The following is a 13581-nucleotide window of genomic DNA, read 5'->3' as shown; positions in this document are numbered from 1 at the left end:
GTCAGAGGCCAGGGCGGGCATGTGCCCCACGTCCCCTCCGCATGCCGTGTCTCCTCCGTCACCGCTCGGCATTGTGACCCTCGGGAGCAGATGGGCTGGTCCAGACTCTTTTATTGAAAGACCCTTGGGAAAGGTCCAGTTACTCTCCCAAGATCACGGGGCCAAGAAGAGCTGGAAGCACTGAAAACCAAGGTCTCCCAACCACCATGCCTCTCCCATGGTCTTGAGTGAAAACAATATATGCATCTGGATCAGTCTCTGGAGCTTTTGAACAAGGAAACATTTGGATCCTAGAGCCGCAAACCGCCCTGTCCCTCGTCCCCTCAGCAGACCTTCTGTCCTCTGCTTCTCCCTGGATCCGTTTCTCCTTGGAGGGCATGTCACAGGCTTAGAACAGAGTCCTCCTGCCTTGAGGCTGGTGGCCTCATGCCAGCTGAGGACAGGGCGGTGTTGGGATGTGGCCATTCCTAAGCCTGGAACGAAGCACCAGGCCTCCCAGCCAGTCTGACCCGAGGGCGCGAGGGGGGCTTGCCATGAGTCGGGGGACGCCGGGACGAGGGCCACTTTGGTGAACCTCTAGCTGATGTGACAGGAACCACGTCATGACATGAACTCCACTCAGTGTGACGAAGCCCAAACGAGCCATTTGAGGTCCCAGCCACCCTCACCCAATTCGCTTTACCATTCAGATCAGCTACACGTAGGCTGGAGAGAAGTCGACCAACTCCAGGATAAACCAGTGACAGCTGTTTACCAGCTACTGTTAGATGCAGAACACAAAGCTAAGACCCAGATCTTAAACATAGCCTTTTCACGTGGATGATGAAGACGTGGGGTGGCCAGGAGAAAGGGCAGGAAATGCCAAGCGAAGCAGGAGTGCTGAAGCCCGAGAGCCAGGAGACATGGGAATAATGTCAGGAACAAATGCAACCCCGTAACTTGTGTCTTCAGAGGGAGGAGGTACTTTTATCTTTGAACAAGACAAGGTGATGGGAAAAAGGAACAGAGAATGAAAGCGAGCCCTTAGGAAAAAAATTTTTTTTGATGTATAATGTACAACATGGGGAATATACTAATATTTCATAACAACTGTATGTGGAAAGTAACCTTTACAAATTGTACAAAATTTGGGAGTTCCTGTTGTGGCTCAGTGGGTTAAGGACCCTATGCAGTCTCTGAGGATACAGGTTCGATCTCTGGCCTCACTCAGTGGGTTAAAGATCCGCCATAAGCTGCAGTGTAGGTGGCCAATGTGGCTCAGATCCGCTGTGGCTGTGGCTGTGGTGGAGGCCAGCGGCTGCAGCTCCGATTTGACCCCTGGGAATTCCCATATGCCACAGGTGTGGCCGTAAAAAGAGAAGAAAAAAATGCATAACACTTTAAGATTCCAAAATAAAATAAAGGGAACGTAAAAAGAAAAAAGAAATAGTGCAAAAAATAAGTGTATGAATGATTAAAAGACTGGCAACAACATACAAGTACTGAAATAAACATTTCAACAGAACACCTGCAAGATAAAAGTCAAGAAAATCTCCAGGAAAAAGATAGAACCACATGACAAAGAAACAGGTGGATGAGAGCCAGGGGTCACCCAGATTGTCCTGGATTATATTCCAGCCGAGCGAGGGCATCCACCCCACCAGCCCCAGCCAGGCGGGCCACCCTTGCCACCATCCTTGGGGCCGCTTCTCCAGTGGATGGAGAGCTGCTCCCCACAATCTGTCAGTCAAACCCCAAACCTACCCCAGTCGTCTTTCCTCGTGGTGGTTGGCTTACTTTGCCAGTGAGTTTTATCCAAAGTCCAGATCTTGTTCCTTGGACCCCAAGAGCGACCCACTCACAGGAACACACACCTCCTGTTCAGTTCGCCCCATGCTTAGAGTTCCAGCTTTATCTCGACTTCATGCCTGCAGAGTCCCAGCTGCCCCTGGCGCCAAGGGCATGCCAGGTCTCTCTGGTTCACCTCTTTGGAATAGAAAACCTACGTCTAGCTGTGGGCAGTGGTGGTCCAGACGGTGGCCGAGCAGGAGCTGGAGAGAGGGGCTGGGAGCCGGCGCTCTGACTCCAGGGCTCTTGCCGTGTATCAGCACAGTCAGAGATGGACACGGCCCTTGGCTCGCTCAGAACTCTTGCCAAGGACGTGCTGGAACCTCCAAGAGACTGTGAGCTCCACAAGGGGGAACAACACAAGAACCCAGGCCAGCCTCCTCGGCCTGTCCTTCCCAAGAAACTCCAGCTGTCGAGCTCTGACTCCTTGCTTCTCAGGGCTCCTGCAGGAGGGGCTGTCATTCTCTGTTTACAGTCAGGAAAGGGGGCAACAGGGTAGCTGCTCTGCTACCCAAGGACCAAGCCGAGAGGGAGGCAGCACCAGAAGAGGTCCCGGGGAGGTTAGCAAGTTGTCAGTAAACGGAGCAGGAAACTTCCCTGCTCTGGTTGGAGGGGGGCATGGAGGCAGAGGTTCAGACCCCTCAGTAAGGGCCCCGTCCTTCCTGCTCAGGGCACTCCAGAGGCCAAGAAGGTTCTGCAAGCTCCGTTTAGAGTCTAGGGGAGAGAGAAGGAAAGATGAGCACCCCAGAGAGCCGTCCCCACCCATCAGGGAGCTGTGCTGCAAAGGACCGTGAGGATGGGTGGGCGGAAGAAGGGCCTGACTGGTCCCAGGAGGGGCTGAGACAGCGAAGGAGGGCCGGTGCCCCCACCTCAGCAAGCGCGGAGACCAAGTGGAGACAAAAGAAAGAGAGGGTCACACCGGACCCCATGAGGTGGTGCAGGAGAGAGGTGGGGTGGATGCTGAGAGCCCCTCGTGTCCCCGAGGCGGGCACACTGGTTCTCAGCAGTGGGGGGGGGGGGCGCACAGGGCAACGTCCTCCAAGTCAGAGGGCCGGAGGCGGGGGCAGGACAGGCAGAGGCTTCTCACCTGGGACCAGTGCCTGACCGACGGGCAGGAGAGTTGCCTGTGGGGCAAAGATGGCATGATCTCCCGAGAAGGAGGGCTGGTGTGGGAGCTGGAGGGAAGCGGTCAGGTTGTGGGAAAGCATCAGGCCAAGGAGGGTGCCAGGCGGGGCCAGGGCACTGCGCTTGATTGCTTGAAGATCTCAAGAAGGAATCGCTTCTGGTGGTGACAGAGGGAGGATTTAGACAAGAACATACTGGCCACGGGTATTGGCCAGCCGGGCACTAAGATAACCTGGGGGAGGGCAAGGATGCATGAGCCAGAATGCGACCGGGAGGTGGGGCACAGGGAAGGAACCGCAGAATGAGGGGAAGAGGAAAGAGGCCGGCTTGGTCCAAATCCTGGTTATTATCGACTTTCTAACACAAATGAGCCAGAAGCTGTGAGCCACCCGTTTCTCGCCTCTGAAATGTGGACCCCCTGCCCCTTCCTCCTCCTCCCCCCCCATCTCTCTCTCCCTCCTCCTCCCCCTCGGATGAAGCAGGTGGGGCCAGGCCCACCTCCCTCACACAGCTCTACGTGAGAACCGGGAGGTGAGACCTCCTGGTGCCTAAAGGAGGGCGAGGCAACTGTGTCCCAACTGCTTTATCTCCCAGACGTCGAAATCGCCCCACCTGCTCCGACTTTCCTGTAAGCAAAGAACTTAGCCTGTCCACATGTCCCACGGCCCAGGGGAGCTGTCTCTTCGTGGAGCTTTGTCATTCAGGCTTTCAAACACTCATCGACAAGGTACGAGCAAGAGCCCTCTGTCTGGGGACAGAGCCCCTGGCCTCTGCCAAGGTCATTCCTTGTCCGGGAATGAGGAACAGAAAAGCCGCAAGCACTCTCCCTGCTGTGGTGCTTTCTAGCTGCCCTCGGACAGGCACGGCTGAGAGCAAGACACAGGAAGGCAGGAAGGGCCCTGGTGTGTCAGATGCCACGTGGCGGAAACCGGAAGGGAAAGAACTACATCCGTTGGCTTCTTTGGCCGTATGGAATCACCAACTGCCTTGTTTCCATTAAAAATCTTTCCCAAAAGTTGTATCCAGCAGGACCGTTTACGTATTTAGGTTTAACCTGGGATTGACCTCATACGAGTCGTGGCGTGTCCATCTGTTTCCTTCCCTTCTGAGTCTCAGACGTTCTGATGTCATCGACATGTTTTGAGTGCACGTCGAAGCTGAGGACAGACGGAGGGAGGACAGGTCAACAGTGAGTCTGGGCCCGGACGAGGCTGGTTCAACCCCGCCCCGAGGGAAGAAGAGGGAACCCAAGGCTGACTCTGCCCTGGAGGCTGCAGAGCTGCGACCTCACGAGGAGGGCGGCTCGTCTGCTCCCTGGGCTTTGCCCGCGGCCCCGCTGCCCTGTTCCCTGCGCGTCTGGGTCCTGCCCGCGGGGTCTCATGTGTTCCCTCCCCCTCTGCCTGCCCCACATTCACAAATATTTGAGAAGAGTCAACAGATGGGGTTCTATCTCCGTCTTTCTTTGTTATTCAAATTAGGGAGGAAAGCAAAATGGGAGGGAAATGGTTTTAATTAGCAAATGAAATAACAACATCGTCCACTTGCAGACAGTAGATCTGAAATTGATTTGCAAATGGGAGTCTCGTTAATCCTTTCAATGTTTCCCTGAGATACGGTTGTGGAAAACGTTACTCTGCTTTTAAACGGAGACGCGGCCTCTGTGAGCAGAGAGTGGCCGTATATTAAAGGGGACCCTTTGAGAGGCAACCGCTTTAAACTCCTTGTAAACATCCCTGGAAATGAAAACCAGAACGAGGTTGCTTCTTCATGAATCACGAGCCCCCAGATGTGGCGGAGTTAAGTGGAGAACTTTCTTCTTCTGATTTCCAGATGACTTAAAACACACACGCACACACGCACACACACCATTTTTATCGCCGGAGTGTATCACATCAGCCCCAGGAGATGGCGGGAACTTCCTGCTCCGCGGGGTCCTGTCAGAACCAAGGAGCCTCCGTTCCTGCCCGTGGGCCTGCTGGTGTTGACCTTAGACGCGCCTGGAACAAGCTAAGCCGTGACCCTGACCTTCTGGAGAAGAGAGGACCATCCCGGGAGGGGCTGCCTCAGGTCTGTCGCTCTGGATCCCGAGGTGGGGTTGGCACAGATTCGGACCTTCGGCGTGATCGGGATGGACGGTCGTCCCCAAAGAGGTGTGTCCACGTCCTGACCCCTGGAACCGGTGAACGGGACCTTACTTGGAAAGGGGACGTGCGGACTAAGGTAAGCATTTCGAGATGAGACCACCCTGGATTATTCAGTGGACCCTAAATCCAGTGACAAGTGTCCTTATGAGAAACAGAAGAGGATGGAGTTTTATTGTGGCCCAGTGGGTTTAGGACCTGACATGGTGTCCGTGAGGATGTGGGTTTGATCCCTGGCCTCGCTCCGTGGGTTAAGGATCTGGCGTTGCCGTGAGCTGTGCTGTAGGTCGCAGATGCAGCTCAGATCCCACATTGCTGTGGCTGCAGTGTAGGCAGGAAGCTGCAGCTCCGATTTGACCCCTAGCCTGGGAACTTCCACATGCTGCGGAAAAAACAAAAAAATAAGAAACAGAAGAGGAGACACAGGGAGGAGAGGAGGCCGAGTGAAGACAAAGGCAGAGATTGGAGCCATGCAGTTAAAACCAAGAACACCGGCTGCTGGACGGGGCAGGAAGGCCCCACAAGGGGCGGGGGGGAGGACGGTCTGACCCCCTGCCTGCTGGCCCCAAAGGGAGGACCAGCACGTCCATCAGCCGGGCTCAGCAGAGGTCAGGTTCGCAGTCTAGACCAGGTGGGCTCACGGACGCAGACCACCCAGAGAGCGGACCCCAGGCCTGTCAGCTTCAGCGCCCCGGAAGTTAGGGTCTGACCCCTGCCCAGGGTGACTGAACCTCTGGATTGTCCCCAGACACAGGTGAGCCACAGGAGCTTTAACGGTTCAGAGCTAGGAGTTCCTGTTGTGGCTCATCAGGTTAAGGACCTGATGTTGTCTCTGTGAGGACATGGGTTCAACCCTGGGCCGCATTCAATGGGTTGAGGATCCAGCATTGCCACAAGCTGTAGGTTACAGATGCGGCTCAGACTCGGCATCACCATGGCTGTGGTGGAGGCCTTCAGCTGCCACTGTGAAAAGAAAGGAAGAAAGAAAGATTTATAGCTAGAGAATCACACTCGTATTTCAAATGTGGGTGTTTGAGCCTGAATTCAAGGATTAAAATTAAAGACTCATCAGCCATTTTTACCCCAAGAACCACAGGCTTCAGCTAAAGTAGGGAGACTGGCAACTGAAGAAAATTTGTCTTGTTTGTTTTTTGGGGGGAGGAATACAGCCCCCCATAACAGGTTTCCCAGGAGTTCCCGTCGTGGCTCGTGGCTCAGTGGTCCTCCTCAGGGAGGACCAACCCGCCAGAATTTGCGGTATTTCCAGAGGGCTGGTTTTGTAGCTTTAAAAGTGCTCAGTATTCCCCAAAGGGCATTTCTGCCTCAGATGAGGTTTGCAATATGATCTATGAGGACATGAAATACACCAGTTCAAAAGCCACATGTTGTCCATTTCAAATAAAGGTATGATCCAAGACAATGGATGCTTGAAAAATACAACAACTGAAATAGTAAAATAAAAAATAAAAAATCAGTGGATGGATGGAGTTCCTGCTGTGGCACAGTGGGTTAAGAATCTGACTGCACCGGTTCAAGTCACTGTGGAGGTGCTGTTTGATCCCCCACCCAGGGCACCGAGTTAAAGGATCTGGTGTTGCCATAGCTTGGATTCAATGCCTGGTCTGGGAATGTCCACATGCCATGGGTGTGGCCATAAAAAGCAACAGTTATATAAATAAAAGCTCAGTAGATGGAGTCAAACACGATGGAGTGTGAAGAAGAGAGAATCGGTGAACTTGAAGACCAAATAATAGAAATTACCAGTTTGAGCAACAGAGAAAATAGACTGAAAAAAAAACCCCAAAACCCAGCCTTGGGACCTGCAAGGTATAAAAGAGCTAATATTTCTGTCCCTGAACTCCTAGTAGAGGAGAGAGAGGGAAGGCCCCAAAAGTACTTAAAAAATAATGGCTGAATAGTTCCCCAAGTTTGGCAGAAGACATAAACCTACAGATTCAAGAAGCTGAGCAACCCTAAACAAGATATATTCAAAGACTCCCACATCAAAAAACATCATAACCAAACTTCAGAACACTAAGCAGTGAGAGAGAAATGATGCTTCACCCAAGGAAAAAGCGTTTCCAACACCGAGGGTATCTGGACAGAATTCACGGAAACCAGAAGGATGTGACACAACGTTTTCCTAGGGCAGAAATAAAAGAGCTGTCAACTCGGAAGCCCATATCTGGCAAAACTACCCTTTAGGAATGAAGGGGAAAAACAAACGCAGACGAGGGAACACTAAGAAGGGGGTTTCGTGCCAGCAACGCTGCTCTGAAAGAAAGGCTAAAGGAAGTCCTCTAAGTAGAAAGAGTTGAGAGCCCTTTGGAGCATCAGGAAGGGAGAAAAACAATGGAAAAAGCAAAAATACGGACCCTGCTCGTCTGGAGCCCTGAGCCACCAAGTCGGAATCTACTCTGAGACTCAAGCTGGAGAGCCCACGAAGATGAGCTCGGGAGAACTCCAGAGAGACCTCCCGCTGTGTGAGTCCCCCCTCCTGGGAATGCGCGGGGCCGTTATCCTGGCCTGCCTGGCCCACAGTGTGATCCCTGTAAAGGATGGTCCCTGGAGGAGCTCTGTGAACCCCTGCCTCCAGGAGCTGAGAGCTCTGTCCTGCCAATGCCAGGAACCCCTGCCTCCTGGAGGAGCTGAGAAGAGGAGTCTTCCTCTGGCTGAGAAGGCAGCCCAGCCAGGACAGCCCAGTAAGCTGTGCCTGGATTCCTGAGCCACAGGAGCTAGGAGGTAGCAGTGGATGCTGGTTTAAATCACAATAAGAAAAAAAAAAAAAAAAAAAGGCGCATCCAGTCTACTGAAGGTAAAGAATACAGGGAGTTCCCGTTGTGACTCAGTGGGTTAAGAACCCAACATAGTGTCCCTGAGGATGCAGGTTCTATCCCTGGCCTCGCTTAGTTAGTGGGTTAAAGATCTGGCATTGCCTCAAGCTGTGGCCTAGTTGACAGATGCAGCTCGGATCCAGTGTTGCCATGGCTGTGGGGTATAGACCGCAGCTGCAGCTCTGATTTGACCCCCAGCCTGGGAACGTGCATATGCCTCCGTTGCAGCACCAAAACAAGAGTCAATCGTTACGTATCCATCATGATTTTGCACCAATAAAAACACTCGATTTACCTGCATATCAAAAGCTCTCTAAAAGCCAATACAGTCAGTGACATAAACTCAATGGAAATATTTCACTTAGTTCTTTGAGAAGAAATTAGAGTCCGTAATTACATGTGTATTAACAGCAAAGCAGTTTGGTTGTACCAACGCCTTTGTCATATTGCTCCCGCATCCATGAGCGTCTATACGGAGACACTGCGCAGCCCACAAGGAATTAACGTCCCTACTGTGATGCAGTCACGCAAGGGAGGACCGCCCGCCCTGAGGAAGCGCTACCCCTCTGCCTGACTGTCCCACAAACACAACGTCAATGAACGAAGCCACACACAGAAGCGTCTATGCTGCACGAATTCCTCGGTATAGAGCCCAAAGCAAATCTACGGCCACACCGACCTCTCTTAGTAACAGTTATGAGGGTGGAGATGTGGGATGGGGGCCGTGCCGGGAAATGGGCACCATGGGGACTCCTGGGGGGCTGGTTTCCTAGGTGTGTTCCTTTTGTAACGAGTTACGTGTGTGTGTGCTCCTCTATGGGCAGGTACATCATTAATGTTTCAAATGACAAAAAAAAAAAAAAAAAAAGGTCTTTCCATAATGAAAATAAGTGAAGTTTGGATTTGCTACCTCATTGCTCCGCCCAGGCTGAAGATCCGCCTTCCAAGAAGCATGCCACGTCTTCTTCCCTTCCTTCCTCCCCTCCCTCTCTCCTTCTTTCTTTCTCTCTCTCTCCCTCTTCCTTCCTTCCTTCTTTCTTTGTCTTTTGACTGCTGCACCCATGGCAGACAGAGGTTCCCAGGCTAAGAGTCAAATTGGAGCTGGAGCCTCCAGCCTACGGCAGAGCCACAGCAACACAAGATCCAAGCCAGATCCTTAACCCACTGAGCAAGGCCAGGGATCCAACCTGTGCCCTCATGGATACTAGTCAGATGCATTTCCACTGAGCCACGACGGGAGCTCCTCAGCTACATCTTTAAAAGGGAATGCCACCCATCCAGAGTGTGGGTGGGGCTGAGACATCACTGAGACCTGGGCTCCCGTTTTCCCCATCCAGTGTGCACTCGGAGGTGAGTCTTCTCGATTTAAAACCGCCAGTGACTGTGCACTTCAATAGCCTCCAGATGGCTGGTTCAATAGCCTCCAGATGGCTGGCTCTAGCTGAGCAAAGGCTTGTCGGCTAGGACCCTCCCCACCCCCGGGCACAGGGTAGAAAGGGGGCTATGGATAAAAGAGCGAAATCCCTCCAGGCAAGAAGCAAAGAGAGGTCAGAGGTGCCAGTTCCTTTCCTTTGCTCTGAGTGGGCTCCCATTCTACCTCTGCCCTACTCTGGGCAGCACCGGCCCTCCACCAGCCGCTCCGGGATGGAGGAGCCAGGGCAGTCCCCATAGCAGAAGCTGTGTCAGGCACCCCCCCACCCACCCAACACCCCAGATCTGTCCTATCATGAACTCTGCAGCAGGTGCGTAAATCTGAAAGCTTGGAGGGAAGGCTCCAACTCAGGCTGACTGGCTGCAGCACAGATGCTCTCTCGCTTGTTGCCTTAACCCAACCAGGAGTCTGCGTTGTGCCTTGAGGTTTCTGGGAAGCCCCCACCCCTAAAGGCTGGTGTCACTCCTCTTGCAGGTCGCAGCTGCGCCTTCATCCGTATCACTGCACCAGACTTGGATTTTTGGAACTTTCGTACAGGGGATGTTTTATATACCATCAAAGTGTCAGCTCGTACCGGGCGTCATGTATAAAAAAATCTCTTAAAGTTGGTGTCTCCCAGGTTGTCTTTCCGTCCAGGGCTCAGAGGACACCTCAGAGTTCCAGAACCGATCCAGCCCTGGGGAAGCTTCAGAGGTCAGGCCCCGCTGAGCAGCTCTCCTGATCCCGCCCAGGCACTCCAGGAAAGCCCACCGTTAGAGACCTCGAGGGTCTGTTCAAGGAGCCAATAACAAGCTCCCAGGGCGTGTCTGCAGAATCACCTTCATGGGGCGGTGGGCGGGGCTTCAGTGGACCACGCCCCTCTGAGCATCCGTGTCTCCCGGGACAGGCAGCGGGTGTTCAAAGGTCTGCAGAACCCAAGGAAAGATTGCTTTCAGCCAAGGCGACTCTTGGTGACAAAACATTCACAGCCAAATTTTCAAGCAGCAGTTTCTTCTAGTTTCTTCATCATTTTTTAAGGTAAGACTCTGCTTGTAACAATAATCAGCACAAAACCATTGGCAGCTGTTTAGAGACATAGTTAATGTCGAAAATGAGTTCTACTCACACGTGCGTTTTAGAAGACAGGTGGGCAAAAGTGAAAGACTCAGGGTCCGTGTTCCTGCTTTAATTGGCTTGGGGTGAAATGCACCAACACAAATCGAACAGATTATCCTTGTTCAATCACCTGATCTAATCGATTTGCCTCCCTGAAAACTGAGATTAAAGATTTACTGGCTTGCTTGCCATCCTTACTCATTCCGTCAGCTTTTTAGAGTTTTCTTGTCTCTTTCAGATTGCAAGGCTGCTATAATATGGAGCCCCTTTTACTGTAATTTTTGATGCCACGAAGCTCACGCAAACCAGCTTTTAAGGTTTGTAGGACACTGGCCCTATTTATTTTCTCAAGTCATTGGATCTGATCCGCCGCCTGAGAGACGCAGTGGAGAATGAGTCTGTCCCACGAGGCATGTTTTCATCAGTATTAACAGTCCTCACTGTGGTGCTGATTAATAGAGCGTGTTTGAATTACCAATCACATTCCTCTAAATGTTATAATTGGAAAAGGCGATACAATTGATATGAGGGGATTTTGAAAACTTGGAACGGAGGCTGATAGATGATGGAGCATCTAAATTCTTAAAATAACATCTAAATTCTGAATTCAGCATCTAAATTCTTAAATTAACAAAGTTAATTAACAGCTCAAAACATATTAACTCATCTGTTTCTCTTTCTGGTATTTTAACGTCAGGATCGAAGAGGCAGTAGTTATTTTCGTAGCAGGGAAAACTGACCATTCTTTATTCAATTAGCTCAAGAATACTTTAATTTTATAATCACTTGTTTCCTCAGCCACTACCCCAGGTGGTTTTTAATAGGTATTTTTTAAATGTTTACCCTCATGGTGATAACGCAGGTCCAGTGACAGGTGAGGAACTTTTCTGAAAATAAATCATGATATATTTTCAAACCCCCAGTTGTCCCCACAGTGGTGGGGCAGCCTCTCTGTTCACGCAGGGGCGTGCTGGAAAGTCCTAGGAACACTCTTAAAGGGACGCGCATTTGTTGGAGAGAGAGAGCGAGCACAGGCGGGAGGTGGGTTTCTCCTTATTAACCATGAACGTGCTCGGGGCACCGCACTCAGGAAGGTGGCTGGCGGCTCCAAACCTGCTGGACAAAGACAGAAGAGCTTTGACGGCGCGGCGGCCGGAGTCAGGGATGAGGAAGGCAGGTGCCGGAAGCTGTACGCCTTTAGTGGGAAAACGCATCGCCCCGGCCTTAGCTTTCTTTTCAAAAGTGCTTCCCCCAAGTGGCGGAAATCCATAAATCCCCCCCGCGCAGATTGGCTGCAGGGAGACCCAGGGGTGCGAAGGGAATTGGTGCCACTTGAGGGGGAATGAAGCCTTTGACCTAAGGCGGAACCAGGGCTTTGGGACCCTTCGGCTTAAAGCGGTCCTGGCGCAGGGCTCCTGCCTCCTGCCTCATCCACGGCCAGCGCCAAGCCGATTATCTCTGCTTTTTATCTGCAGACGGAAATGGGAGCGATACATGCAAAATTAGCTCCATAAATAAATGCTGAAGTCTAATTGCCCAGCCGGCGCTGGCCCCGGCGGTGGTGGGATGTGCTCTCATCTCTTTCATCTCTGGCTGTGGCTGCCCGGGGTAGACGAAGCCTGGTGTTTCCTGCCTTCCGAGGAGTGCTCTGGTGGCCTCCGTCCATCTTCCTGGTGGAGAAGTGTTTACTTTGTGCTAATTGGTCTCCCCCTTGGCAGCCTCCTGCTCTGGCCGCAGTTCTCTGAGGGGAGAGCGCGTCCTGGGCGGAAAGGAGAGGCGGTGACAGGTGAGGAAGGTCAAGAGCAGAGACATCCGGGCTCATGGCACTTACCGTTCCAGAACCTTCTCCCCAGTGCGGGGTCCTCTGCAGCTTCTCCAGCCAGTCTTCGGTCAACAGGATTCTCCTTCTGTACAGGGCTTCAGTTTTCTCGAACAGTCCTTATTTTCCTGCGCTTATAAAGCAGTCATGTGGTAGAAAACTTGGAAAATCCAGAAAAGCATAAAGAGGAGAAAGGAACTCTTTAATGACTTGCCACTCGGAGAAAACCACCCAGAACATTGGGCAGCTGCATGCTCTTTAGTCTTTTAATTAAAAAAAGTTTTAAAAGACACAGCTCAGAGCTCCTTCTGGGCACAATGGGCCTGGCAGGGTCTTGGGAGCGCAGGTTTGATCCCCAGCCTGGCACAGGGGACTAAGGACCCCGCGTTGCTGCAGCTTCGGCTTAGGTCGAGACTTCGCCTCGGATCTGATCCCTGGCCCAGGAGCTCCAAATGCCTCCGGGCAGCCAAAAAGAAAAAAGAAAGAAAAAAGACACAACACTGCAAATCACCGATGCTTTCATTTAAATATTTAAAAAGATAAAAGACTTGTGATCATTTTTTACATGCAGTAACGTAACCTGCTTCTTCCCACTTAACGTCATCCCACGGACATTCTGCCTTGTCACAGTCTCTCGGGAGAGAGGTTATACCGACCGTATGGTGTTTCATCTCTTAATTTGCCATGATTTACTGGAAGGCCTGTCTCTGGTGATGGATCTTATGGTTATTTTCAGATTCATTATTACAAATGAAGTGGTGACAACACCTTCATGCACAAATCACTGTGTCCATTTTTGATTATTTCTTTAGAGTAAACACTTCGGTGTGGCATCATTGGGTCAGAGACAATGGGTGTTTGGTCATTGTTAATATTACTTCCAAATCACTTTCCAAGAGTGTTCTGTTTGTAACCCCACCTCTGCCCAAACCTGGGAAGACACCAAGGCATTTCCCTGCCCCCCCAGCCCTGAACATTAGTATTTTTTTTTTTTTTGGTCTTTTTGTATTTTCTAGGGCCGCACCTGCGGCATATGGAGGTTCCCAGGCTAGGGGTCGAATCGGAGCTGTAGCCACTGGCCTACACCACAGCCACAGCAACTCGGGATCCTAGCTGCGTCTGCGACCCACACCACAGCGCACGGCAATGCCGGATCGTCAACCCTCTGAGCAAGGCCAGGGACCGAACCCGCAACCTCATGGTTCCTAGTCGGATTCGTTAACCACTGAGCCATGATGGGAACACCAAGACTGACATTTAAAAAATCTTTGATGAGGATAAATTAATGCTTCAATCTGCATTTCTTCG

This window comes from Phacochoerus africanus, chromosome 3 (genome assembly GCF_016906955.1).
Source record: "Phacochoerus africanus isolate WHEZ1 chromosome 3, ROS_Pafr_v1, whole genome shotgun sequence".
NCBI classification, from domain to species: domain Eukaryota; kingdom Metazoa; phylum Chordata; class Mammalia; order Artiodactyla; family Suidae; genus Phacochoerus; species Phacochoerus africanus.
This window is presented reverse-complemented; position numbering follows the sequence as displayed.